General features: G+C 41.6%; 1 long non-coding RNA gene across 3 annotated transcripts in view; it reads left to right on the top strand.

Moving 5' to 3' along the window:
- Window positions 1–25023, top strand: part of LOC128692871 (uncharacterized) — a 626907-nt gene that overhangs the window by 232920 nt on the left and 368964 nt on the right. Inside the window, exon 1 of one of the 3 annotated variants that reach the window (XR_011392874.1) lies at window positions 20716–20926. The exons of the other annotated variants lie outside the window; for them this stretch is intronic. This is a non-coding gene — a long non-coding RNA (uncharacterized lncRNA). Of the gene's footprint in view, window positions 1–20715; window positions 20927–25023 lie in introns of those variants that run through there. 3 annotated transcript variants of the gene reach the window in all.

The following is a 25023-nucleotide window of genomic DNA, read 5'->3' as shown; positions in this document are numbered from 1 at the left end:
CTCCTGAACAGCATAAATATTTAAACCTCTTGTACCACCATTCAAGGGTTGTACCTGAACTGGTTCTTCATGCACCATGAAGGCCTCATCTACAGTACGTGTTAATATGAACAACTGGCTTGTGTTACTGATATTTTTACTCTTGTCTAAAGCCAATGGAAAGTACAGCGTTTTATTTTATCTTTCTGTTTAAAAGAAATATGTTCATTATATTCATTTACTCTTCTTGCAACTCTTTGATGTAAAAATGGCTCAAATTTTCTTGTGACTTTTTCTTCCCGGACACCTTGTGCCATTTTCACTGCACACTCTTTTATAAATTCTCCAACCCAATGTGATTTTCTATTTTTCATAAGCATAGTAACATATGATGTAAGACTCGCTTTTTTAGGTACAATAAAACATCACTGCGGGATTTTCCCACATTCTGGGCATACTGTGTGCTGTACAATGTCTCATAATGCTGCCTGATAATGTGCTGTACAATGTCTCATAATGCTGCCTGATACTGTGCTGTACAATGTCTCATGCTGCCTGATACTGTGTGCTGTGCAGTGTCTCATAATGCTGCCTGATATTGTGCGCTGTGCAATGTCTCATAATGGTGCCTGATACTGTATGCTGTGCAATGTCTCATAATGCTGCCTGATATTGTGCGCTGTGCAATGTCTCATAATGGTGCCTGATACTGTATGCTGTGCAATGTCTCATAATGCTGCCTGATACTGTGTGCTGTGCAATGTCTCATAATGCTGCCTGATACTGTGCTGTACAATGTCTCATAATGCTGCCTGATACTGTGCTGTACAATGTCTCATAATGCTGCCTGATACTGTGTACTGTGCAATGTCTCATAATGCTGCCTGATACTGTGTACTGTGCAATGTCTCATAATGCTGCTTGATATTGTGTACTGTGCAATGTCTCATAATGCTGCTTGATACTGTGTACTGTGCAATGTCTCATAATGCTGCCTGATACTGTGCTGTACAAAGTCTCATAATGCTGCCTGGTACTGTGCTGTACAATGTCTCATAATGCTGCCTGATACTGTGCTGTACAATGTCTTATAATGCTGCCTGATACTGTGCTGTACAATGTCTCATAATGCTGCCTGATACTGTGCTGTACAATGTCTCATAATGCTGCCTGATACTGTGCTGTACAATGTCTCATAATGCTGCCTGATACTGTGCTGTACAATGTCTCATAATGCTGCCTGGTACTGTGCTGTACAATGTCTCATAATGCTGCCTGATACTGTGCTGTACAAAGTCTCATAATGCTGCCTGGTACTGTGCTGTACAATGTCTCATAATGCTGCCTGATACTGTGCTGTACAATGTCTCATAATGCTGCTTGATACTGTGTGCTGTGCAATGTCTCATAATGCTGCCTGATACTGTGTGCTGTGCAATGTCTCGTAATGCTGCCTGATACTGTGTACTGTGCAATGTCTCATAATGCTGCTTGATACTATGTACTGTGCAGTGTCTCATAATGCTGCCTGATACTGAGCTGCACAATGTCTCATAATGTTGCCTGATACTGAGCTGCACAATGTCTCATAATGTTGCCTGATACTGAGCTGCACAATGTCTCATAATGCTGCCTGATACTATGTACTGTGCTGTGTCTCATAATGCTGCCTGATACTGTGCTGTACAATGTCTCATAATGCTGCCTGATACTGTGCTGTACAATGTCTCATAATGTTGCCTGATACTGAGCTGCACAATGTCTCATAATGCTGCCTGATACTGTGTAATGTCTTATAATGCTGCCTGATACTGTGCTGTACAATGTCTCATAATGCTGCCTGATACTTTGCTGAACAATGTCTTATAATGTTGCCTGATACTGTGCTGTACAATGTCTCATAATGCTGCCTGATACTGTGCTGTACAATGTCTCATAATGCTGCCTGATACTGTGCTGTACAATGTCTCATAATGCTGCCTGATACTGTGCTGTACAATGTCTCATAATGCTTCTTGATACTGTGCTGTACAATGTCTCATAATGCTTCTTGATACTGTGCTGTACAATGTCTCATAATGCTTCCTGATACTGTGCTGTACAATGTCTCATAATGCTGCCTGATACTGTGCTGTACAATGTCTCATAATGCTTCCTGATACTGTGCTGTACAATGTCTCATAATGCTGCCTGATACTGTGCTGTACAATGTCTCATAATGCTGCCTGATACTGCGCTGTACAATGTCTCATAATGCTGCCTGATACTGTGCTGTTCAGTCTCATAATGCTGCGTGATACTGCGCTGTACAATGTCTCATAATGCTGCCTGATAGTGTGCTGTACAATGTCTCATAATGCTGCCTGATACTGTGCTGTACAATGTCTCATAATGCTGCCTGATATTGTGCTGTACAATGTCTCATAATGCTGCCTGATACTGTGCTGTACAATGTCTCATAATGCTGCCTGATACTGTGCTGTACAATGTCTCATAATGCTGCCTGATACTGTGCTGTACAATGTCTCATAATGCTGCCTGATACTGTGCTGTACAATGTCTCATAATGCTGGCTGATAATGTGCTGTACAATGTCTCATAATGCTGCCTGATACTGTGCTGTACAATGTCTCATAATGCTGCCTGATACTGTGCTGTACAATGTCTCATAATGCTGCCTGATACTGTGCTGTACAATGTCTCATAATGCTGCCTGATACTGTGCTGTACAATGTCTCATAATGCTGCCTGATACTGTGCTGCACAATGTCTCATACTGCCTGATACTGTGCTGTACAATGTCTCATAATGCTGCCTGATACTGTGCTGTACAATGTCTCATAATGCTGCCTGATACTGTGTGCTGTGCAATGTCTCGTAATGCTGCCTGATACTGTGTACTGTGCAATGTCTTATAATGCTGCTTGATACTATGTACTGTGCAGTGTCTCATAATGCTGCCTGATACTGAGCTGCACAATGTCTCATAATTTTGCCTGATACTGAGCTGCACAATGTCTCATAATGCTGCCTGATACTATGTACTGTGCAGTGTCTCATAATGCTGCCTGATACTGTGCTGTACAATGTCTCATAATGCTGCCTGATACTGTGCTGTACAATGTCTCATAATGTTGCCTGATACTGTGCTGTACAATGTCTCATAATGCTGCCTGATACTGTGCTGTACAATGTCTCATAATGCTACCTGATACTGTGCTGTTTTTTTACAGCTCTATATTTTACAGTTATTTTACAGCTCTATACATCACTAGTGAGGCCTCATTTAGATTATGCTGCTCAGTTTTGGTCCCCTTACTACAGGATGGACATAGACTCATTAGAGAACATACAGAGAAGAATGACTAAAATGATTTACTGTGTAAGGAACCTCCCGTATGAAGATAGACTTAGCCTTAAATCTCCACTCTCTGGAGAGGCGTAGAATGAGGGGAGATATCATTGAAGTGTATAAGTGGATGACGGGCATAAACAAGGGAGACATTAATAAAGTACTGAGGGTGTCGAACCAGGTAAGAACCAGGAATAATGGATTTAAGTTGGATAAATTTAGATTTAGAAAGGACATAGGTAAGTACTGGTTTTCTAACAGAGTTGTAGATGCGTGGAACAGTCTTCCCAGTGGGATGATAGAGGTTAGGACCTTGTGTAGCTTTAAGAAGAGACTGGACAAATATATGAGTGGGAGGGGCGTTTGATTGGAGTCAAGGGGTACGGGAGTTATTTCTTGAGTAGCTTTAGGTAGATGTCGTTTTGAGTACTAGGAGAACTAGTAATAGGCAAAATGAGGAGGATATTGAAAAGCCAGTGGCACTAATTGACAATGACAGTAATAGGTTTAGTGGAATAACAGAAAGGAGCAGGAAGGGTAAAGAGATAGGAGGGTCATTAAATATTTATTACACAAATAGTCGCAGTGCTAGGAATAAGATGGACGAGTTGAGACTAGTTGCTAGTGCAGGTAACATAGATGTATTTGCCATTACTGAGACGTGGTTTAATTCAAAAAGTCGGGACATGCCTGCAGAATGTCACATTCAGGGTTTTAAATTGTTCCAAGTAGATAGAAGTATCGGGAAGGGGGGTAGGGTGGCATTGTATGTCCGAGATCGCTTGAACTGTTGCATAAAAACGGGTATTAAGTCTGAAGTAACACATACAGAGTCTGTTTGGATAGAATTTTCAGAGGGGCATGAAAAATTAATTTTAGGTGTGATATACCGTCCCTCAAATTTAGATGGGGACCAGGGGAGACTACTATGGGAGGAAATTTTTAGGGCCACAAGGCACGATAATGTAGTAATTCTAGGAGACTTTAACTTTAGTCATATTGATTGGAATTTCTTGACTGGGAATTTAGAATCATACGATTTCTTAGAAGTAGTTCAGGATTGTTTTTTGAAGCAGTTTGTGACAGAACCTACAAGGGGTAATAACCTGCTTGACTTAGTTCTGGCAAACAATGAATCCCTTGTTAATAATTTAGAAGTTTCAGAGGAACTGGGTGCTAGCGACCACAAATCAATTACATGTAGAACTGAATGGAAGTATGATAGTAGGGATAACTCAGTAACAGTCCCAGATTTTCGCTTAGCAGATTACGATGGGCTTAGAGAACACTTATCATCTGTTGACTGGGGTAACGAAGAGAGCTATCAATATAACAGTTTTCTGAACACAATACATGCTGCTCAAAGAACGTTTATCCCTTATAAGGAAATTAGATCAAATAGAAATGACCCAAAATGGATGAATAATAGGCTGAAATATCTACTAGGGCATAAGAAAGGAATTTATAGGCGTATCAAAAGAGGCGAGGGTCATCTTATGAATCAGTATATTGACATTAAGAGGGACATTAAAAAGGGGATAAGAAAAGCTAAAAGGGACTATGAAATTAAAGTTGCTAGGGATTCTAAAACTAACCCAAAAAGTTTTTTCCAGGTCTATAGAACAAAAGTCAGAGATAAGATAGGTCCCCTTAAAAATAACTATGGGCATCTTACTGACAAAGAGAATGAAATGTGCTCGATTTTAAATAATTATTTTCTCTCGGTTTTTACACAGGAAGACACTAATAATATTCCGGTAATTAATTTTTATAGTGGATCAGAAGAAGATAAATTATGTAACATCACAGTCACTAGTGAAATGGTTGTGAAGCAGATAGACAGACTGAAGCAAAATAAGTCACCGGGTCCTGATGAGGTTTTTTCAAGGGTTCTAAAGGAATGCAAAATGGAAGTCTGTGAACCATAAACTAATATTTTTAATTTATCTCTTCAAACAGGTGCAGTGTCTGATATGTGGAAGATGGCTAATGTAATTCCTATTTTTAAAACAGGGGACAAGTCGTTACCGTCAAATTACCGCCCAATAAGCCTGACCTCAATTGTAGGCAAATTACTAGAGTCAATTATAGCTGAGATTATAAGAAGCCATCTCGATAAGCATAGCTTGATTAATGATACTCAGCATGGATTCACAAGAGGCCGGTCTTGTCTAACTAATTTATTGACTTTCTTCAGTAAAGCTTTTGAGGCTGTTGACCACGATAAAGAATTTGATATTATTTACTTAGATTTTAGTAAGGCATTTGATAGAGTTCCGCACAAAAGACTGTTGAAGAAAGTAGCAGCTCATGTCATTGGGGGAAGAGTGCTCTCGTGGATCGAATCATGGCTCACAGACAGGAAGCAAAGAGTGTCCATAAATGGGGTTAAATCCGAGTGGGGATCAGTAACAAGTGGCGTTCCACAGGGATCAGTCTTGGGCCCGTTGTTGTTTATAATATATATCAATGATCTTGATGAAGGAATTACTAGTGATATGAGCAAATTCGCCGATGACACGAAGATAGGTAGGATAATTGATTCAAACGTAGATGTTAGGGAACTTCAGGAGGATTTAGACAAACTCTACTCTTGGTCAGAAAAGTGGCAGATGCAGTTCAATGTAGATAAATGCAAGGTTCTGAAGCTCGGGAGTGTCCATAACCCTAGCACTTATAAGTTAAATAATGTAGAACTTAACCATACAGTGGAAATAAGTGGTATAAAATACCGACACAATGGAAATATAAACACAAATGCAGTATAATGTGATCCTTTATTGACAACGTTTCACCCACACAGTGGGCTTTTTCAAGTCACACACGAATCTACCTGGGGTTGGAAGGTACGAGAGTATTTATAGTCAGAATGTTGAAGTCAGGTGAAGAATGCTGCATCTGATGATCTACCGGGTGGGGTTATAGACTCTTGGGTAGCTTGGCAGGGGTATTGGACAAGTTGTAGACCTTCTGCAGTGTTCTTATGTGGGATAGCGATGAAGAAGTTTCTTGGCGAGTGGTTCAGCTATGTTATAGAAGCCATTCCTGCGTGCACTCAGAATCTGCAGCAACGAGTTCCTTGAGGAAGAATGCACTATAATTGAACAAGTATTTTCCAAACTCCACTATCCTCGTCACTTCATCAGAGACTGCAGACGGCGAGCATTAAACATCTTCAACACACCCAGAGAAGACACTGCCGAGAAGAGATACATAGTCCTTCCCACCAACTCCATTGCCAAACATGTTTCCAACATCTTTGCCAAAACATCATTCCAAGTATCTACCTCCACAACCACGACCATCAAGGACATCACCAGTAGTAGACAGGACAAGCCTCCATCCTCTGCAGGGGTATACATAATCCCTTGTAATGACTGCAACAAATTATATGTGGGCGAAACATCAAGAGACCTCCAAACACGTATTTCAGAACACCAATATGCAAGCAGGACTGACGATACAAGGAATGCCTGTGTACAACATCGCAATTCACACAACCATTTAATTAACTACAGAAACTCAAGACTTATAGCCACAGAAGACAACACTCAATACAGAAGAATCCTGGAATCATCGTTTATCTCTATAACCAACAATTTCAACCAGAACAATGGCTTCTATAACATAGCTGAACCACTCGCCAAGAAACTTCTTCATCGCTATCCCACATAAGAACACTGCAGAAGGTCTACAACTTGTCCAATACCCCTGCCAAGCTACCCAAGAGTCTATAACCCCACCCGGTAGATCATCAAATGCAGCATTCTTCACCTGACTTCAACATTCTGACTATAAATACTCTCGTACCTTCCAACCCCAGGTAGATTCGTGTGTGACTTGAAAAAGCCCACTGTGTGGGTGAAACGTTGTCAATAAAGGATCACATTATACTGCATTTGTGTTTATATTGCCTTAACCATACAGATTGCGAAAAGGACTTGGGGGTTATGGTAAGCAGCAACCTTGGACCAAGACAGCAGTGCCTAAGCGTACGTAATAAGGCAAATAGATTACTGGGATTTATATCAAGAAGTGTAAGCAACAGAAGTCCAGAGGTCATACTGCAGCTTTATACATCATTAGTAAGGCCTCACCTAGATTATGCAGCTCAATTCTGGTCTCCATATTACAGAATGGACATAAATTCGTTAGAAAACATTCAGCGTAGGATGACTAAATTAATACATAGCATTAGAAATCTTCCTTATGAAGAAAGATTGAAGACTCTAAAGTTACATTCACTTGTTAGACGAAGAATGAGGGGAGACCTGATCGAAGTGTATAAGTGGAAGATAGGTATTAATAAAGGGGATATTAACAAGGTCTTGAGGATATCTCTCCAAGAGAGAACCCGCAGTAATGGATTTAAATTAGATAAGTTTAGATTTAGAAAGGACATAGGAAAGTATTGGTTTGGAAATAGGGTAGTAGATGAGTGGAACAGTCTACCTAGTTGGGTTATTGAGGCTAGGACTTTGGGTAGTTTCAAATTTAGGTTGGATAAATACATGAGTGAGATGGGTTGGATTTGAGTGGGACTTGCACATCAGAGCTTATTTCTTGGGTAGCATTGAAAATTGGGTAGGTCAAATGTTTGTTAGTGGGATGAATTGTAAAGGACCTGCCTAGTATGGGCCAGCAGGCCTGCTGCAGTGTTCCTCCTTTCTTATGTTCTTCTTATGTTCTCACCTGCCTCGTATGGGCCAGTAGGCCTTCTGCAGTGTTCCTACATTCTTATGTTCTTATGTTCTTAGTTTCAAATTTAGGTTGGATAAATATATGAGTGAGGGGGGTTGGATTTGAGAGGGACTTGCACATCGGAGCTTGTTTCGTGGGTGGCATTGAAAATTGGGTTGGTCAAATGTTTGTTAGTGGGATGAATTGTAAAGGACCTGCCTAGTATGGGCCAACAGGCCTGCTGCAGTGTTCCTCCTTTCTTATGTTCTTATGTTCTTATGTACAATGTCTCATAATGCTGCCTGATACTGTGCTGTACAATGTCTCATAATGCTGCCTGGTACTGTGCTGTACAATGTCTCATAATGCTGCCTGATACTGTGCTGTACAATGTCTCATAATGCTGCCTGATACTGTGCTGTACAATGTCTCATAATGCTGCCTGATACTGTGCTGTACAATGTCTCATAATGCTGCCTGATACTGTGCTGTACAATGTCTCATAATGCTGCCTGGTACTGTGCTGTACAATGTCTCATAATGCTGCCTGATACTGTGCTGTACAATGTCTCATAATGCTGCCTGGTACTGTGCTGTACAATGTCTCATAATGCTGCCTGATACTGTGCTGTACAATGTCTCATGCTGCCTGATACTGTGCTGTACAATGTCTCATAATGCTGCCTGATACTGTGCTGTACAATGTCTCATAATGCTGCCTGATACTGTGCTGTACAATGTCTCATAATGCCGCCTGATACTGTGCTGTACAATGTCTCATAATGCTGCCTGATACTGTGCTGTACAATGTCTCATAATGCTGCCTGATACTGTGCTGTACAATGTCTCATAATGCTGCCTGATACTGTGCTGTACAATGTCTCATAATGCTGCCTGATACTGTGCTGTACAATGTCTCATAATGCTGCCTGATACTGTGCTGTACAATGTCTCATAATGCTGCCTGATACTGTGCTGTACAATGTCTCATAATGCTTCTTGATACTGTGCTGTACAATGTCTCATAATGCTGCCTGATACTGTGCTGTACAACGTCTCATAATGCTGCCTGGTACTGTGCTGTACAATGTCTCATAATGCTGCCTGATACTGTGCTGTACAATGTCTCATAATGCTGCCTGATACTGTGCTGTACAATGTCTCAATGCTGCCTGATACTGTGCTGTACAATGTCTCATAATGCTGCCTGATACTGTGCTGTACAATGTCTCATAATGCTGCCTGATACTGTGCTGTACAATGTCTCACAATGCTGCCTGATACTGTGCTGTACAATGTCTAATAATGCTGCCTGACACTGTGCTGTACAATGTCTAATAATGCTGCCTGATACTGTGCTGTACAATGTCTCATAATGCTGCCTGATACTGTGCTGTACAATGTCTCATAATGCTGCCTGATACTGTGCTGTACAATGTCTCATAATGCTGCCTGATACTGTGCTGTACAATGTCTCATAATGCTGCCTGATACTGTGCTGTACAATGTCTCATAATGCTGCCTGATACTGTGCTGTACAATGTCTCATAATGCTGCCTGATACTGTGCTGTACAATGTCTCATAATGCTGCCTGATACTGTGCTGTACAATGTCTCATAATGCTGCCTGATACTGTGCTGTACAATGTCTCATAATGCTGCCTGATACTGTGCTGTACAATGTCTCATAATGCTGCCTGATACTGTGCTGTACAATGTCTCATAATGCTGCCTGATACTGTGCTGTACAATGTCTCATAATGTTGCCTGATACTGTGCTGTACAATGTCTCATAATGCTGCCTGATACTGTGCTGTACAATGTCTCATAATGCTGCCTGATACTGTGCTGTACAATGTCTCATAATGCTGCCTGATACTGTGCTGTACAATGTCTCATAATGTTGCCTGATACTGTGCTGTACAATGTCTCATAATGCTGCTTGGTACTGTGCTGTACAATGTCTCATAATGCTGCCTGATACTGTGCTGTACAATGTCTCATAATGCTGCCTGATACTGTGCTGTACAATGTCTCATAATGCTGCCTGGTACTGTGCTGTACAATGTCTCATAATGCTGCCTGGTACTGTGCTGTACAATGTCTCATAATGCTGCCTGGTACTGTGCTGTACAATGTCTCATAATGTTGCCTGATACTGTGCTGTACAATGTCTCATAATGCTGCCTGATACTGTGCTGTACAATGTCTCATAATGCTGCCTGATACTATGCTGTACAATGTCTCATAATGCTGCCTGATACTGTGCTGTACAATGTCTCATAATGCTGCCTGGTACTGTGCTGTACAATGTCTCATAATGCTGCCTGATACTGTGCTGTACAATGTCTCATAATGCTGCCTGATACTGTGCTGTACAATGTCTCATAATGCTGCCTGATACTGTGCTGTACAATGTCTCATAATGCTGCCTGATACTGTGCTGTACAATGTCTCATAATGCTGCCTGATACTGTGCTGTACAATGTCTCATAATGCTGCCTGGTACTGTGCTGTACAATGTCTCATAATGCTGCCTGATACTGTGCTGTACAATGTCTCATAATGCTGCCTGATACTGTGCTGTACAATGTCTCATAATGCTGCCTGATACTGTGCTGTACAATGTCTCATAATGCTGCCTGATACTGTGCTGTACAATGTCTCATAATGCTGCCTGATACTGTGCTGTACAATGTCTCATAATGCTGCCTGATACTGTGCTGTACAATGTCTCCTAATGCTGCCTGATACTGTGCTGTACAATGTCTCATAATGCTGCCTGATACTGTGCTGTACAATGTCTCATAATGCTGCCTGATACTGTGCTGTACAATGTCTCATAATTCTGCCTGATACTGTGCTGTACAATGTCTCATAATTCTGCCTGATACTGTGCTGTACAATGTCTCACAATGCTGCCTGATACTGTGCTGTACAATGTCTCACAATGCTGCCTGATACTGTGCTGTACAATGTCTCATAATGCTGCCTGATACTGTGCTGTACAATGTCTCATAATGCTGCCTGATACTGTGCTGTACAATGTCTCATAATGCTGTCAGATACTGTGCTGTACAATGTCTCATAATGCTGCCTGATACTGTGCTGTACAATGTCTCATAATGCTGTCAGATACTGTGCTGTACAATGTCTCATAATGCTGCCTGATACTGTGCTGTACAATGTCTCATAATGCTGCCTGATACTGTGCTGTACAATGTCTCATAATTCTGCCTGATACTGTGCTGTACAATGTCTCATAATGCTGCCTGATACTGTGCTGTACAATGTCTCATAATGCTGCCTGATACTGTGCTGTACAATGTCTCATAATGCTGCCTGATACTGTGCTGTACAATGTCTCATAATGCTGCCTGATACTGTGCTGTACAATGTCTCATAATGCTGCCTGATACTGTGCTGTACAATGTCTCATAATGCTGCCTGATACTGTGCTGTACAATGTCTCATAATGCTGCCTGATACTGTGCTGTACAATGTCTCATAATGCTGCTTGATACTGTGCTGTACAATGTCTCATAATGCTGCCTGATACTGTGCTGTACAATGGCTCATAATGCTGCCTGATACTGTGCTGTACAATGTCTCATAATGCTGCCTGATACTGTGCTGTACAATGTCTCATAATGCTGCCTGATACTGTGCTGTACAATGTCTCATAATGCTGCCTGATACTGTGCTGTACAATGTCTCATAATGCTGCCTGATACTGTGCTGTACTATGTCTCATAATGCTGCCTGATACTGTGATGTAAAATGTCTCATAATGCTGCCTGATACTGTGCTGTACAATGTCTCATAATGCTGCCTGATACTGTGCTGTACAATGTCTCATAATGCTGCCTGATACTGTGCTGTACAATGTCTCACAATGCTGCCTGATACTGTGCTGTGCAATGTCTCACAATGCTGCCTGGTACTGTGCTGTACAATGTCTCACAATGCTGCCTGATACTGTGCTGTACAATGTCTCACAATGCTGCCTGATACTGTGCTGTACAATGTCTCACAATGCTGCCTGATACTGTGCTGTACAATGTCTCACAATGCTGCCTGGTACTGTGCTGTACAATGTCTCACAATGCTGCCTGATACTGTGCTGTGCAATGTCTCACAATGCTGCCTGGTACTGTGCTGTACAATGTCTCACAATGCTGCCTGATACTGTGCTGTACAATGTCTCACAATGCTGCCTGATACTGTGCTGTACAATGTCTCACAATGCTGCCTGATACTGTGCTGTACAATGTCTCACAATGCTGCCTGGTACTGTGCTGTACAATGTCTCACAATGCTGCCTGATACTGTGCTGTACAATGTCTCACAATGCTGCCTGGTACTGTGCTGTACAATGTCTCACAATGCTGCCTGATACTGTGCTGTACAATGTCTCACAATGCTGCCTGATACTGTGCTGTACAATGTCTCATAATGCTGCCTGATACTGTGCTGTACAATGTCTCATAATGCTGCCTGATACTGTGCTGTACAATGTCTCACAATGCTGCCTGGTACTGTGCTGTACAATGTCTCACAATGCTGCCTGATACTGTGCTGTACAATGTCTCACAATGCTGCCTGGTACTGTGCTGTACAATGTCTCACAATGCTGCCTGATACTGTGCTGTACAATGTCTCACAATGCTGCCTGGTACTGTGCTGTACAATGTCTCATAATGCTGCCTGATATTATATTTTTTCATTCCATAAATTATCTGTTGACACAAATTATAACGTTTTTCCTTTATTTTCTGTGGAAAGAAATTCTTCCATTTCATATTGAACACTTCTTACACCTCAAGAAACACTTCTTACACCTCAAGAAACACTTCTTACACCTCAAGAAACATTTCTTACACCTCAAGAAACACTTCTTACACCTCAAGAAACATTTCTTACACCTCAAGAAACACTTCTTACACCTCAAGAAACACTTCGTTCACCTCAAGAAACACTTCTTACACCTCAAGAAACATTTCTTACACCTCAAGAAACACTTCTTACACCTCAAGAAACACTTCGTTCACCTCAAGAGACACTTCTTACACCTCAAGAAACACTTCTTACACCTCAAGAAACGCTTCTTACACCTCAAGAAACACTTCTTACACCTCAAGAAACACTTCGTTCACCTCAAGAGACACTTCGTTCACCTCAAGAGACACTTCTTACACCTCAAGAAACACTTCTTACACCTCAAGAAACACTTCGTACACCTCAAGAAACACTTCGTACACCTCAAGAAACACTTCTTACACCTCAAGAAGCACTTCTTACACCTCAAGAAACACTTCGTACACCTCAAGAAACACTTCTTACACCTCAAGAAACACTTCTTACACCTCAAGAAACACTTCGTACACCTCATGAAACACTTCTTACACCTCAAGAAACACTTCTTACACCTCAAGAAACACTTCTTACACCTCAAGAAACACTTCTTACACCTCAAGAAACACTTCTTACACCTCAAGAAACACTTCTTACACCTCAAGAAACACTTCTTACACCTCAAGAAACACTTCTTACACCTCAAGAAACACTTCTTACACCTCAAGAAACACTTCTTACACCTCAAGAAACACTTCTTACACCTCAAGAAACACTTCGTTCACCTCAAGAAACACTTCTTACACCTCAAGAAACACTTCGTACACCTCAAGAAACACTTCTTACACCTCAAGAAACACTTCGTTCACCTCAAGAAACACTTCGTACACCTCAAGAAACACTTCGTACACCTCAAGAAACACTTCGTACACCTCAAGAAACACTTCGTTCACCTCAAGAAACACTTCGTACACCTCAAGAAACACTTCGTACACCTCAAGAAACACTTCGTTCACCTCAAGAAACACTTCTTACACCTCAAGAAATACTTCGTTCACCTCAAGAAACATTTCTTACACCTCAAGAAACACTTCGTACACCTCATGAAACACTTCGTACACCTCAAGAAACACTTCGTTCCCCTCAAGAAACACTTCTTACACCTAAAGAAACACTTGGTTCACCTCAAGAAACACTTCGTTCACCTCAAGTAACACTTCGTACACCTCAAGAAACATTTCGTACACCTCAAGAAACACTTCGTTCACCTCAAGAAACACTTCGTTCACCTCAAGAAACACTTCGTACACATCAAGAAACATTTCGTACACCTCAAGAAACACTTCGTACACCTCAAGAAACACTTCGTTCACCTCACGAAGCACTTCTTACACCTCAAGAAACACTTCGTTCACCTCAAGAAACACTTCGTACACCTCAAGAAACACTTCGTACACCTCAAAAAACACTTCGTACACCTCAAGAAACACTTCGTACACCTCAAGAAACACTTCGTACACCTCAAAAATCACTTCGTACACCTCAAGAAACACTTCGTACACCTCAAGAAACACTTCGTTCACCTCACGAAACACTTCGTTCACCTCAAGAAACGCTTCGTACACCTCAAGAAACACTTCGTTCACCTCAAGAAACACTTCGTTTACCTCAAGAAATACTTCGTTCACCTCAAGAAACACTTCGTTCACCTCAAGAAACGCTTCGTTTACCTCAAGAAATACTTCGTACACCTCAAGAAACACTTCGTACACCTCAAGAAACACTTCGTACACCTCAAGAAACACTTCGTACACCTCAAGAAACACTTCGTTCACCTCAAGAAACACTTCGTTTACCTCAAGAAATACTTCGTTCACCTCAAGAAACACTTCGTTCACCTCAAGAAACACTTCGTACACATCAAGAAACATTTCGTACACCTCAAGAAACACTTCGTACACCTCAAGAAACACTTCGTTCACCTCAAGAAACACTTCGTACACATCAAGAAACATTTCGTACACCTCAAGAAACACTTCGTACACCTCAAGAAACACTTCGTTCACCTCACGAAGCACTTCTTACACCTCAAGAAACACTTCGTTCACCTCAAGAAACACTTCGTACACCTCAAGAAACACTTCGTACACCTCAAGAAACACTTCGTACACCTCAAGAAACACTTCGTACACCTCAAGAAACACTTCGTACACCTCAAGAAACACTTCGTACACCTCAAGAAACACTTCGTTCACCTCACGAAGCACTTCTTACACCTCACGAAACACTTCGTTCACCTCAAGAAACACTTCGTACACCTCAAGAAACACTTCGTTCACCTCAAGAAACACTTCGTTTACCTCAAGAAATACTTCGTTCACCTCAAGAAACACTTCGTTCACCTCAAGAAACACTTCGTTTACCTCAAGAAATACTTCGTACACCTCAAGAAACACTTCGTACACTTCAAGAAACACTTCGTACACCTCAAGAAACACTTCGTACACCTCAAGAAACACTTCGTACACCTCAAGAAACACTTCGTACACCTCAAGAAACACTTCGTACACCTCAAGAAACACTTCGTACACCTCAAGAAACACTTCGTTCACCTCAAGAAACACTTCGTACACCTCAAGAAACACTTCGTTCACCTCAAGAAACACTTCGTACACCTCAAGAAACACTTCGTACACCTCAAGAAACACTTCGTACACCTCAAGAAACACTTCGTACACCTCAAGAAACACTTCGTACACCTCAAGAAACTCTTCGTACACCTCAAGAAACACTTCGTTCACCTCAAGAAACACTTCGTTTACCTCAAGAAATACTTCGTTCACCTCAAGAAACACTTCGTTCCCCTCAAGAAACACTTCGTTCCCTTCAAGAAACACTTCGTTCCCCTCAAGAAACACTTCGTACACCTCAAGAAACACTTCGTACACCTCAAGAAACACTTCGTACACCTCAAGAAACACTTCGTACACCTCAAGAAACACTTCGTACACCTCAAGAAACACTTCGTTCACCTCAAGAAACTTTCTTTTCTTACCTTTGTTGGTTGTGAAGGGTGGTGTTAGAGACGTGATGCGCTGCAGCTACAGCCCAGAGGTTACAGCTGCATCACATCCCATCCATTGGAGGTGACCGTGAGTCATGACACGTACAAGACACGTCTATACTCCGTATTAATCATGGTCATGGAGTGGGATTTTCACTACTGTAACGTTATCATTCTAGTATTTCACTTTAGTGTAGCAAATTAATGTTTTTTGACAGCAAATTCAGTAAATATATTATTATGAGTGCACGTTGGTCACACAAAAAATTAACCGGCGGGCCACCTGTGGCCCATAGGCCAATAGATGGACCACCCTGAATTATATCTTTAAAACAACCACATTATTTTGAAATGGCTATTTACTCAATACGTTCAAGTCAAATATATCTTAGTCTACAGTCAACTGCTAGATACAACATTCACCAGTAATATCTTACACCCAGATAAAGCATAATTGACGAGAATAATGGTATACAATAACGACGAGTTGATAAATAATGCACATGTACAATAGTTAGGTAACTTTATTCCGAAACGTTTCGTCTACACAGTAGGCTTCTCCGGTCAAGTACAGAGGCAGCAGTAGCAGTTGAGATGTGAAGACGATGTAATCAGTCCATCACCCTTGAAGACGTAGTTTTGAGGTGGTCAGTCCCTCAGCCTGGAGAAGAGTATTGTTCCATAGTCTGGAACAATGTATTGTTCCAGATTAGGGAGGGACTGACCTCTTCAAGGTACGTCTTCAAGGGTGATGGACTGATTACATCGTTTTTACATCTTAACTGCTTCTGCTGCCTCTGTACTTGACTGAAGAAACCTACTGTGTAGACGAAACGTTTCACATGTGTGTTACTACAGCAAAGTTACTTAAATTTTCTGATGTATATCACTTTCATTGCGTCTATGAAAATTATATTTTCTTATAGATTAAACAACATTCCTACTTTTTGAGTCTTTAGTAAAGAGAGCAATGCTGTACGACCCTTGTGCGTTTAGCGCTTCGTAATGATGATGGTAATAATAATAATAATAATAATAATAATAATAATAGAAACACTAACTCTGTTGGCGGTCTAAATAATTTTCAGAATTGAACAGACTTCTGACCATCATTACCTTTGTCTTATCTATGTTCACTTTTAACTTGTTACTTTTCCACACAAACCCAGACTTCTGTTTCGAAGTTACTGAGAGCAGTGTGTCGTCTACAAATTGATCATCTTACTATCAATATCTAATTCATTGTCTTCTATGTCATCAGCTTTCTCCACTTTTCTCTCTCTCTCTCTCTCTCTCTCTCTCTCTCTCTCTCTCTCTCTCTCTCTCTCTCTCTCTCTCTCTCACTCACTCACTCACTCACTCACTCACTCACTCACTCACTCTCTCACTCACTCACTATCAACAAGTACCTCTGACAACCAGGTACTAACACAGGAGGCCGAGTAATGAGTAAAGACATTATCATCTCATAGTAATTAACTTATTTAATATCGACTACACGAGGATCATTAAACCCCAGGTAATCTGTTTACAACTTGGTAGATAAGACACATAGGCAACATTTAGGCAACTTTATTCCGAAACGTTTCGCCTACGCAGTAGGCTTCTTCAGTTGAGTACAGAAAGTAGGCGGGAGCAGTAGAGATGTGAAGACGATGTAATCAGTCCATCACCCTTGAAGTCGTAGATTTGAGGTTGTCAGTCCCTCAGCCTGGAGAAGTTCTGTTCCGAAGTCTGGAACTAACTGAAGATCAAGCTGTTGTTGTTAAAGATTCGCCGGTATTCTCCCGGGCCGGGCCTTTTCCAAGTGGTGGCCCGGCACTGGCTCCCTCTTTAGGGAGTGTCTGAGACCTAAATCTCCCATGGGAGGAGGCACAAGTACCCCCTCATCTTGTGAGCTACAAGCTCAGGCTCAGGCACCAACCCTGCCCAAGAAGGGCTGGGCATGGTGTTGATCGTGCTAACGCTGTGTCCTGTGAACGATGCCTGATGACACCTGTGTCCTGTGAAATGCATACCCTCAGGATTATTATTAAAGATTCGCCGGTATTCTCCCGGCCCGGGCCCCTTCCAAGCGGTGGCCCGGCACTGGCTCCCTGTCTAGGGAGTGTCTGAGACCTGAGAAGATCAAGCGACAGTGTTGAGACTTAAATACTGTCGGAAGGAGAGGTGCAGAGCAGTAGTAGTGAGAATGTAGCCACTGAGAGGTCATGTCCCTCTCAGATCAAACAGTTCTCACTTGAAAAAGTTGTCCAAGGTGTTTTCTCTTCTGTACCAAGACGCCATTGTGTTGCAGTAGGCGAAACGTTTCGGAATAAAGTTGCCTAAATGTTGCCTATGTGTCTTATCTACCAACCTGTCGGTATTGTATACCATTTGATAATCACTCTGTCAGAATCTGCAACACAATGGCATCTTGGTACAGAAGAGAAAACACCTTGGACAACTTTTTCAAGTGAGAACTGTTTGATCTGAGAGGGACGTGACCTCTCAGTGGCTACATTCTCACTACTACTACTCTGCACCTCTCCTTCCCACAGTATTTAAGTCTCAACACTGACGCTTGATCTTCAGTTAGTTCCAGACTTTGGAACAGAACTTCTCCAGGCTGAGGGACTGACAACCTCAAATCTACGACTTCAAGGGTGATGGACTGATTACATCGTCTTCACATCTCTACTGCTCCCGCCTGTTTACAACTTGTCAAGAATACTTTCATCATTAAAATACACAGTAAAGTATACTGCCAGTGTAGTTACACTAAGAGACCACTTCTCGGTATATATATACTGAGCATTTTTCATAACGGGTCCTTAGCTAAAACATAGGGATCTAATAATTTACACAGTTGTCTACAATTCATCTACCAATCATTGTCTCTGTTACAACCTCAGTTCTCTGAGATCATTGGTTACAAGAGGTTGCTACCTGCCCTGAGTTGCTGTGGGAGTTTATCGTGGAGTATTTACAGCATCTTAGCTTGCTTCTGTGGTGTCTTTGAATCTGGGTTCAAGATATTGAAGGAGATTCTACTTCTGAAGGACGAAAATAAGAACAGATCTGAAAGTAGGAAATTGCTTCTCTCTTCTCTAGGAAGAATGTACTTTAATGGTCAATGAGGATAAAGGTACCACTAACTCCTCTGATAATAAAGGTACGAATATCCTTGTAGTAGGTGTCTCACAGGTATGATATATTGACCGTAACTTCAGTAACAGAGATAGGACGGTAGGACAAGGCGTGTTTTCCAGGAACTGTAGCTGACAACCTGGTCAAAATGTTGGATAATATTATATCATATATCAGGTAACGGGAACAAGCTCATTCTCTGCCACAGTGCTGGTGGAAATAATATTGGAAAGGACACGAGACAGGAGCAGCTAGTTAAGTACGGAAATACTATAGATGTGCTACAGACGCTTCAAGACTAAGGTAATCTTTACCAGCTGCAGCGCTGAAGGACTGAATACCTTATCTTTTGTTTATATTTCTACTGTCTACCCATTACGTCCTGGAATTTGTATTGATGAAGCCACTGGATGGCGACACGTCTAAAGATACGCAGATGTTGCACATGTGTCTAATTCATCACCTTTGTAATTTGGCACTGACTAACTGCTATTTTCTGTCTCCCATTAAGACGGAAGAGAAAGGTTAAATGATGGTAAACTATAAACAATAAACAATGTTCAGGGTGTCCTAAATTTTACTTTTTAATGCTTTTGAAAGCTATTTATAACTTTTATTTTTTAATTAAGTTTCCTCTCCAATTCTGAAATTTTGCAAAAAAAAAAAGAAAGTAGAATTACCCTTTACAAAAACCAAAAAAAAAAAAACACACACACGTGTAGTTCTGCACTCAAAATCCCCGCATTCGTTTGCGACAACATACAATATTACGACATTTTATCCAGCCTTTCCAAATATCCGACCTTTCCCGCCGCCATTTAAGCCAGAACTGAGCTATGCTCAGCCAAACTATCGATTTATGCAGATAAGCAAAAAACTTGTCCTTTTTTCCCTGCCCTCTGTGTGTCTTTATTAAATTTTCCTTCGTCGTCGGAGCTAAAGTTATTCTTTCAGAGAGAGAGAGAGAGAGAGAGAGAGATAAGGTTGATAAAAAGTCAAGAATGTTGTTTTGGGCTTTCCTGTTGTGACATGTTTGTGAGAGTATTCCATCTTGCGCGTTGGTCTGAGTATTTATAATGTTTGAGTACTCACCTTCGTGTTTTCTGTGAGCACTCGTGTGTTTGCGTTTTATGTGAGCGTGTGTGTGTGTGTGTGTGTGTGTGTGTGTGCTCATCTTTGTGTGTGTGCATGAGTTTTCACGTATGTAAATGTGACTACTTACGTATGAGTGGTTGTCTGAGTACTCATCTATGTATGTTTCCAGACGATGCAAGGGGAGTTTTCCTCCTCTCAGTGTTCTTTGTTTTCCTCTTCCTTCTCAATAGATAAATGTTTCTGATGGTCCCCGTGTCTCATTTGTGTATTTAACGTTTGTCTGTGCCTTGTAGTTCAGGGCTTTCTCATGATGCAGTATGTCTGCCAAGCACGTCGATATTATTATTATTATTATAATCAAGAGGATTATTATAACCCGGAGGATTATACAGCGCCTGGGGGGTGGGGTGGAAGGCATTCAGGCTTAATTCGGGGAACTGGAGCACAGATCCAATTCCCTAAATCAAGAGCCCCTCACCAACATCAAGGAACCTTCCTTGAGGGGAGCACGTCGATAACGTAACTATATAGTTTATGATTCTCCTCTCATCAGTGGCGTTAAGCTCATTTTTCTTCGTCTGTTACAGTAGCTTATGTCTTTCAGATCTGGAACCAATGTTATGGAATTCGTTCATACTTCTCTCGTGTCATCGTGTATTACTTGAAGTGAGGGTTATCTACTGGTACTTCATACTCGAGGAATGGTCTAATGTACGATGGGTACAGCACCATGAATCATTTTTTAAGAAAGTTCACACGTTCGTCGACATCGTGTAAGTTTCCCTCTTTGGTTCTTGTGAGCGCCAGGAAACAGGTAGGAGTTAGACGTACTTTTAGGTAATTATACATTGTCTCTGACTTCTTTTCCATAGTTTTATCTTCAGTACTTTTCATTCCTTAAGGATGAACTCTAATTACTCATAGTTACTCCAGTATTGCACTTTATCAATTCTTTCTATAGTATTTTCCTGTTACACTCCATCTGCATCCTTCTTATCAGCTTTGTATCATTATGAACCTCGAAAAAACAGGTTATTTCCCTGATAGTTTATCATCAATGTGTAAAATAGAATAAATTGGATACTTTTCCTCATATTAATGTTTCCTCTTTGTAACTCTGCCTTCTGTCAAGAATTTCGATATCGAGTGATTTTTTTTTACATTAAATCAAGGCACCTTATTCTCGCTTATAAATTAGCCAAATTGTTTCTTAGGTCTTTCTGTTGATAGTTTAGTCACCTTATCAGTTTAGGTATACAGGCTAGTGTTATCACTAACATGACATGGCCTTAATATGCGTTTTCATGTGAGTAATCATTGATATTGGAAAGAGGAACCTCAAATCTGCTGTACTTTGACACTTCACACACAATTCTTAAGCAACCCTGAATATATGCAACACAGCCTGCATTACAAGGTGTAGTAGTAACGGTGGCAGGTGCAGCAGTAGCAGTAGTATTAATAATAGAAGTGGTAGTAGCAGCAGTAGTAAATGTAACAGTAATAGTAGCAGTTGCAATAGGCGTAGTACCAGTAGGTGTAGGTGTTATGAGAAAGGACACAGGTACAACTAATGTGACATTGTATTGTGACAACGTTTCGCTCTCCAGGAGCTTTGTCAAGCCGTTACAGACAATACATGAACACAGATGGTTTTGATAAGGACCTGTTCAGTGGTGACCTGTACTTTGCTCTGTGAACTTGTCTAGTGTGCTCTCCGATCTTAGCTGCCTGAGATTGTGGTGATGGCTTCCCTCGACTACGAACAGCTATGTCTTCAGCTTAAGGCAGAATTAAAGGAAGCAAGAAGAGAAATTCAAGTGCTGAAGGGTATGTGCAAGGATTATCCTCGGAACAATATCGCCGATGATCGGACCAACGAATGGATGCTAGTCGGAACTGAAGGGAAGAAGCTGAAGAGGAAGAAGGTCCAGGAGGCTGCTGTCTTAGAGATAGGAAGAGGAGATAAAGGGTGTGTTTTCCTGGGGCTGGGATGAAGGATACTGTTAGCTGTCTGGACGACATCATGAGTGGTAATGGGAGCAATCCTATTATCTGTCCCAGTGCTGGAGGCAACGATGTTGGCAGACGTAGTAGTAAGATCTGATTAACAGGTATAGGTCAGCAATAGACATAATTAGGAAGAAGGGAGGGAACCCAGTGATGTGTGAAATTTTGCCCAAGAGAAGAGTTGGAAATGCATGGTTGTCCAGGGCAATTGGTGTCAATTGCTAGCACCTATCAGCTTAGTAATGTAGAATGTGAGAAGGACTTGGAGGTTATGGTAAGCAGCAACCTTAAACTAAGACAGCAATGCTTGAGCGTACGTAATAAGGGAAATGGATTACTAAGTTTTATAATTGTAAGTATCAAAAGTCCAGCGGGCCGCGGGGGCGTTGACCCCCGGAACTCTCTCCAGGTAAACTCCAGGTAAACAGCTTTATATATCATTGGTAAGGACTCGCCTAGATTACGCAGCTCAGTTCTGGTCTCCATATTACAGAATGGATGTAAATTCGTTAGAAAACATTCAGCGAAGAATGACAAAATTAATTCATAGCATTAGAAATCTTCGGTATGAAGAAAGATTGAAGTCCCTTAAATTACATTCACTTGTAAGACGAAGAATGAGGGGAGATGTGATCGAAGTGTATAAGTAGAAGATGGGTATTAACAAAGAGGGATATAAGTGATGTCTTGAGGATGTCCCTCTAAGAGAGAACCCGCAATAACGGATTCAAGAGAGATAAGTTTAGATTTAGAAGGGATATAGGTAGGAAATAGGGTGGTTGATGAGTGGAACAATCTGCCTAGTAGGGTTACTGAAGCGAAAACCTTGGGTACTTTCAAGTTTAGGTTGGGTAAATACATGAGAGAGGGTTGGATTTGAGTGGGACTGCATATGAGTTAGTGGATTTATCAGAGCTTATTGTTGGGGTAGCACTAAATTGGGTTGGGCAAATATTCTGTTAGTGGGTTGGATTTGTGAAGGACCTGTCCAGTATGGTCCAAAAGGCCTACTGCAGTTTTCCTCCTTTCTTATATTCTTATATACCCCTCTGTATCCCTGTGTTGTTTGTAACGGCTTGACAAAACTCCTGGAGAGCGAAACGTTCCCACAATAAAATGTGTTTTTAGTTGTACCTGCGTCCTTTAGCAGATGCATTCGTAATAGTATTGATAAGAACATGCTGAATAATGTATGCTTGTCAGTGAGACTAGATGTATCTCCCTACTTATCTTGATCGTTAGAGTAAAGGGGTGGGAGAGAGCTTTCCGTTTAACTATCCTGTCCTCTGCTAGCTAGTAACAAGTGGTGATGGTTAGGTTACCTCCATGTTGACTAAGTAGTAATCTTGCCCATACAGTCTCCATTTTCCTCCTTTACATATCTCGTATTACATTTTTGTAAGCCTCTTTATACCTCTTCGCACTCCTCCCCACTTTCCTCACTCTCTCTTCTTTCCTTCTCCCTTCTTTACTCACTCCTTTTATTTCTTCCCCCTGCCTTCCTAACCCCTCTTCTCTCACTGAGTTTGCCTCGCTACAATAAACACCAACAATTACCACCCAGATGCTCCCCGCCACCACAAGTTGCAACTTTAAAATCAGACTGGGCTCAAGTCCAGACTTAATTGTGTTCGAGTTAAACTACTTTCTTCTCAGTTACCACCGTGCTGGTTCCTGAAGCTGCTGACAGTATCATTGTGTCTACTGAAGCAGCTTACACTCCCATTGTGTCTGATCCTCTAGTTGCTGCTCGAGGTACTTTTGCTCCTGCAGCTGCTGCTAGAAGTACTGCCTGATCCCGCAGCTGCTGCAAGAGTTACTATCTGGTCCTGCATTGTCTGCTCCTACAGTTGCTGCCAGTCGCACTGTCTGATCCTGCAGCTGCTGCCAGAGGCTCGTCTTGTACGTCTGTGGCGGCTGCCAGAGGCTTTTGTACTCTTAGAGCTTCTGCCATGGGCTCTTGTACTCCTACAATTGCTGCTAGGGGCTTTTGTACTCTTTCAGCTGCTGCCAGAGGCTCTTACTCTTGTGGTTGCTGCCAAACACTCTTCTTGTACTCCTACAGCTGCTGCCAAAAGTTCTTGTACTCCTGCAGCTGTGCCAGAAGCTCTTGTGCTCCTGCAGCTGCTGTCAGAGGCTCTTTTTGTACTGCAGCTGCTGCCAGAGGCTCTTTTTGTACTGCAGCTGCTGCCAGAGGCTCTTCCTGTACTCCTGCTGCTGCTGCCAGAGGCTCTTGTACTCCTGCAGCTGCTGCCAGAGGTTCTTCACGTACTGCTGCAGCTGCTGTCAGAGGCTCTTGTACTCCTGCAGCTGCTGTCAAGAGGCAGTGCTGCCTTCAGTGTCAATGTCATACTGTAGTGAGAAGAGTGTGATCACTGTATTCATTAATTAATATTTAACAACGAGAAGCATTTAATGGGTACATCTGTAATCCAACTAAACGCCTTCCCCACAGCCCAGGAATTTTTTTGCATTAAATCTATCCTTGCTTCCCTCAAAGCCGTATGCAGTCTGTGAACTCAGTTTGAGTTGTATTAAATGAATGTAAAGGAATAAACAGTATGTCACTTATTACGCTTTAAACTGAGTTAGTAGACTATGTGTTTTAGGGAAGTAAAGACAGAGTTACTGAGAGAGCTCCAGGGCTCATATCTTATTACCAACACCTCACCCCAAAACCATCACCTCACATGACTCACGAAATCGTAATGACACGATTGCAAACAAACCATACCACGGGCGGGATTGAACCCGCGGTCAAAACTCCAGACCGTCGCGTTAGCCACTGGACCAGCTAGCCACAATAAGATTCGTCCAACTAGGTATGTTTCTACACCATCTTATTGTGGCTAGCTGGTCC

Source organism: Cherax quadricarinatus, chromosome 38, assembly GCF_038502225.1.
Source record: "Cherax quadricarinatus isolate ZL_2023a chromosome 38, ASM3850222v1, whole genome shotgun sequence".
Classification (NCBI taxonomy): domain Eukaryota; kingdom Metazoa; phylum Arthropoda; class Malacostraca; order Decapoda; family Parastacidae; genus Cherax; species Cherax quadricarinatus.
Note: the sequence above shows the minus strand (reverse complement) of the source record. Positions and strands in the feature narration are given on the sequence as shown.